This window comes from Dasypus novemcinctus, chromosome 11, assembly GCF_030445035.2.
Source record: "Dasypus novemcinctus isolate mDasNov1 chromosome 11, mDasNov1.1.hap2, whole genome shotgun sequence".
NCBI lineage: Eukaryota > Metazoa > Chordata > Mammalia > Cingulata > Dasypodidae > Dasypus > Dasypus novemcinctus.
Window position 1 is genome coordinate 60,719,072 of NC_080683.1, and position 5,762 is coordinate 60,724,833.

A 5,762-nucleotide genomic window follows, 5' to 3' on the forward strand; every position below is an offset into this window, starting at 1 on the left:
GCCTCTGTGGTCTTCCTCCTAAAAACCCATATCCCAGTCTGAGAAAAATATCAGAGAAACCCAAACTGAGGGACATTCTACAAAATGCCTGCCAGTAATCCTCACAGCTGTCAAGGTCACAAAAAGAAGGAACGTGTGAGAAACCAGCACTGTCTAGAGGCACCTAAGGAAACATAACAACCAAGTGTGGTAATCTGTATGGTATCCTGGGACAGAAAAAGGACATCAGGTAAAAACTAAGGCAATCCAAATAAAGCATTTACTTTAGGTAATAATAATGTATCAATATTGGTTCATTGGCTGTGACAAATGTGTCCTTTTTATATAAAATGTTAACAATAGGGGAACCAGGGCACAAAGTACATGGGAACTCTCTACTATTCTAGCAACTATTTTGTAAATCCATGTGGTGCAGCAGTGCTCCAAAATGTATTCACCAAATGCAATGAATGTCCTACAATGATGAAAGAGGTTGTTGATATGGGAGGAGTGGGGTGAGGGGGGTGGGAATATATGGGGACCTCTTACATTTTTTTAATGTAACATCTAAAAAAAAGAGAGAGAGAATAAATAAATAATAAATAAAAATTTTAAAAAAGAATACAGACAGCCCCAGGCCGAGGCAGGAGGCACGAGCACTTATGAGGAGAGGCTCTGGAGAACCGCTGAATGCCAGGACCAGGGCTCAGTGCAGTTAACACGGAATCCTCCGGAAGGAATCGCGACAGGCCCCAGGATTGAGGAGAATCTTTTTTTGAGTGGGAGGCCTTAATCCTGGGACCGGAAGAAACCTGTTTTGAGCTCGGTATTTTATTTTCTTGCCAACCCGAGCTTTTCTCCTGATGACCCGTTTAGACCACGCCAACATCGTCCCGGCCGGGAGAGTCCGCCTCCCCACCCCGCAGGCCCCGGCAGCGTCCCGGGGCTACCAGGGCGGCGCCCGGCGGTGGAGCCGCGGGCAGAGGCGGAGGTGGCAGTGAGCCTGCGGCAGCGCCGCACCGTGAAAACCCAGCTACGCGGCGCTCCCGAGAGGTGGCGGGACGCAGAGAGCAGTGTTAGAAAACCGCCCGGCGGACGGCGCGGGGGGCTCTGGGGCTCTGGGGGCCACACTGGTGCGGGGCGCGCACAGCCGCACGCGGCCCGCGGTCCCGCGTTTCTCTCGGGAATGGTCAGCGGCTTCGATTCTCTGTGCTGGTACCCCCAAACAGGCAGACTTGCAGAAACACGTCTTCTATTTTTCACGCAACTTTCCCAACCCCAAATAGGCTTCTCCTCTGAAATGATTTATGGAGAAGAACTGCCTGATGCAGGTTTAAAGTATTCCCTGGCAGTTTCGGGCAGCAAATTATCAATGCGGTCAGCACTGCCCAAGCGCCTGAGAGCAATAGTTATGACCCCCTCGAAGAGCCGGCACCCTGTGAGTTCCCTCCCCTTGCCCAGCGTCTGGGGTGAGGGGTGAGGGATTGGTGGGTGAAGGTGCCAAACTTTCAGTGACTTAGAAGCAGTGCTGCTCTTTCCAAAGCAATGGGTCCTTGCAGCAGAAGCCAAGGGGCGGGAGCCGGCAGGCCCCTCCTGACTTCATCCTGAGCCCCTGGGCAGAGTTGATCTTATAAGCAGATGCGTTTCTTATCATCTAAAATCTTTTCCATTGGTTGTATATTACAAACCATCGCAGAAATATTTTCAGGAAATAAACATTTTTTAAAAATGTGGATTAATGAAAAATGGGTTACATGAAAAAGAAGTTTACTGCTGGTCATAAGGACTGAGAGTTGTTTTCTGATGATATTTATCAAAGATTGACATTTATGTCTTAGTTACTACTGAGTTTTTAGAGCAGGCATACAGGAGGTAAGTTTTAGTGAAGATTTCTTCTGGATCTACAGGAGTTCTTCCTTCCCAATCTAAAAACGTGGGAGTTCTAAGGTTTTGCACATTGTGGGTACACCAGTAAGTTTGTTGGAGCAGAATCATTCTTTGCAACTTCAGGTGGGGACGGAGTCCACCCTTAGCACAGAGTGCACAGGTGTGCCTGCCTCCTGACAGCTGGCCATGGAGGCTGGCACGCAGGTCTCCAGGCCCACGTGGGGACAGAGCACTTTTCTGTGCTTTAACAGTGACAAATCTGTGCCTGCAGAATCAAGTATGTGTCCTGTTTCAAACAGGTTAAGTTTAAATGGAAATTTCTATTTTTGAAAGAGGGGAGGAGCTATAAGACATACAATAGATTTTACATTATCCTTTTATCCTTTTGCCTTCTCTTTTATAATTGTCTGTCTTGCTGAAACCTCACACATAATTTCCTGGTGTTAACAATTACTGGTTAAAGAGGGCTCCATATTGAGCTCCTGTGGAAACCAGATTATTTCTTTCTCAGAAGGGAATTGTTTAAAATTTGAAATCCAACACAGTAACTTTAGGAAGGGATTGGGGAAAGGCAAGGTATTGTACCTAAATAGTATTACAGGTACATTAAACAAGATGTAGCCTCCTTTTTATATTGCTTGTTTGTTTTGAGGTACCAGAGTCGGTGACTGAAACTGCAATCTCATATTTGGGAAGCTTGCACTCAACCACTGTGCTACACTGACTCCCCCGAGTGGATTTTTTTTCATTTTTTGTTTTTAGGAGGTATCAGGGATTGAACCCAGAACCTCATACGTGGGAAGCACGGGCTCAACCACTTGAGCTACATCCACTTCCCAAAGCCCTTTTTATAAAGATTGAAAAAGTGGTTTGTGCTGGTAGATAGGATATGAGGGAATATGTACAGTTGGGCTTTGGAGTTTTGTAGCTGCATCAGGAGACAGACTTCACAAGAGGATATGTATTTATCCATCAGGCTTCCATGAAATTTGGAAAAGGAAGAGAAGCAATCTCTTTACAAAACAAAGTATTTTTATTTGTTGTATTTATTAAGTGTGGGGAAAAAGGAATCCCATGTTGTCCTTATTCTATGGTAGAATTTATTTACATTGTTAAAAATGAAGTCGTATAGAACTGCCACCATTTTGCAGGAAGAAGAGCAGGTCCAACTAAAAGTGCTGCTTTTACAGCTGAATATTTGGGAAGTAGCTGGACTTCATGCCCCTGCCATACTTCTAGAAGAATGAAGAGAACTGGGAACCCCCTGTGGGGACCTGGCACTGATTCTGGCCTGATGGCATCTGATGACTTTGATAAAGTGATTGAAGCCAAGAGCGACACAGTAGAAGGTCAGTATATTTAGACCTACCTCTGATTTCACACTCTCCAGGGAAAGAAATGTCATTAAAACAACTGTTGAATGGCTGAAATTTTGACATCAAAATCTGCCACTCTGGAGAGGAGGGGCAAATGGCAGCAGAGTAAGGAGCTCCTAGAGTCAGCTTGTCCTATAGTGCAGTTAGTAACCACCCGGATCTATCTAAATCACCTGTTTAGGGACCCAAGTTGATCTGAAGAGAATCCTGCAACATTCTTGGAAGAACAGAAGGAGGAGACTGCCCATCTGCAGTGAAGATTGGTGAACAGGGCACTCCATGCTGCAGAGGCTGGTGCCCATCCCCACTGGCAGCACAAGACACCTCAGAAGTTATTCCCTGACTGGGGATGGAAGCTCCATTTCCCAAAAATAGGGGAAAAAGAGGCAATCAAGCACCAAGTTCAGCTACTGATTAGTGAAATTGGCTGGCTAAAGTCCTGTCCTAAGAATGGCTGAGGTTTGAACCTGCCCAATAGAGAGAGAGGCCAGTAGCTCCCATTTTAACTCTGCTCCCCCTCCCCCAATTGAGGGGAAGCAGTGCTGACTGAAAATCACAGCGACAGTAGTGCCTGGCTTCTTTCTACCCAGGTGAGAGTGCAGCCCTAGCCTAGGCTCCAGCCCCACCTCCAACAGGGAGGAAGCTGGGGAACCTGTACCAGCTTCTCTGGGCAACTATAGTTGATTTTGGCCTGCATGGACTGGATTGTTGGACAGCTTGTGACTCCATGTCCAGCCCTGATAGGACAGAAGGGGGGCAGTGTTTCTTCAACCTTTTTGGGCAACTGCAATTGTTTTAGGCCCACATGGACTAGATTAGTGGGCACACAAGTGACTCCATCCCCAGCCCTGACAGGGCAAGGGGGACAGTGCTCCCTCAGGCAACTGCAATCACTTTTGCCTTGCACGAAATAGATTGCTAGGCACACAGGAGGTTCCATTCCCACCCCTGGCAGAGGAGGTCCTGGTTTCAATCTCCAATACCCCCTAAAAACAAAACAAACAAACAAATAAAAAAACCAACTCAGGAGGCAGCTTAGCGCAGTGGTTGAGTGCCAGCTTCCCATATATGAGATCACAGTTTCAATTACCGACCCCGGTACCTCAAAACAAACAAACAACATGAAAAGGGGGCTACATCTTGTTTAATATACCTGTAATACTATTTAGGTACAATACCTTGCCTTTCCCCAATCCCTTCCTAAAGTTACTGTGTTGGATTTCAAATTTTAAACAATTCCCTTCTGAGAGAGAAATAATCTGGTTTCCACAGCAGCTCAATAACCAGTAATTGTTAACACCAGGAAATTATGTGTGAGGTTTCAGCAAGACAGACAATTATAAAAGAGAAGGAAAAAGGATAAAAGGATAATGTAAAATCTATTGTATGTCTTATAGACCATCCTCTCTTTCAAAAATAGAAATACCCATTTAAACTTAACCTGTTTGAAACAGGACACATATTTGATTCTGCGGGCACAGATCTGTCACTGTTCAGAGGAGCCTCCCAGCACTGTGCTGCCAAGCATTCAGACCTCATCAAAATTACAAAGCACAGAAAAGTGCTCTGTCCCCACATGGGCCTGGAGACCTGCATGCCAGCCTCCATGGCCAGCTGTCAGAAGGCAGGCACACCTGTGCACTCTGTGCTCAGGGTGGACTCTGTCCCCAGCTGGAGTTACAAAGAATGATTCTGCTCCAACAAACTTCCTGGTGTACCCACAATGTGCAAAACCTTAGAACTTCCACATAAAATCAGATGCCAAGACACCAGCAAAAAAAGTACAGTCTATACCAAGGAATAGGAAGATATGGCCCAGTCAAAGAAACAAACTAAGCCTCCAGATGACATAAAGGAGTTGATACAACTAATCATAAATGTTCAAACAAATCTCCTTAATAAATTCAATGAGATGGCTAAAGAGATTAAGAATATCAAGGAGGGAAGCAGATTTGGCCCAACAGATAGGCATCCGCCTACCACATGGGAGGTACAAGGTTCAAACCCAGGGACTCCTGACCGGTGTGATGAGCTGGCCCACACACAGTGTTGATGCATGCAAGAAGTGCCATACCATGCAGGGGTGTCCCCTGCATAGGGGAGACCCATGTGCAAGGAGTGTGCCCCATAAGGAAAAAAGTGCAGCCTGCCCAGGAGTAGCACCTCACACATGGATGACACAACAAAAAGAGACACAAATTCCCAGTGCCGATGACAAGAATGCAAGCAGACACAGAAGAACACACAGCAAATGGACACAGAGAGCAGATAATGGGGGGGAAGGGAGAGAAATAAATTTAAAAAATAAAGCTTTAAAAAAAAAAAAGGAGTGGTGAAAGTGAGATAAGACAGATAAAACCCTAAGATCAAAATGAGTGCGGTAAGAGCTACCTTTACAGTAATAATATTGAATGTTAATGAATTAAACTCCCCAATCAAAAATACACTGGTGGGATGGATAATAATATATAAGCCATCTATATGCTGTCTACGAAAGACTTACATTTGGCCCAAGGAAAC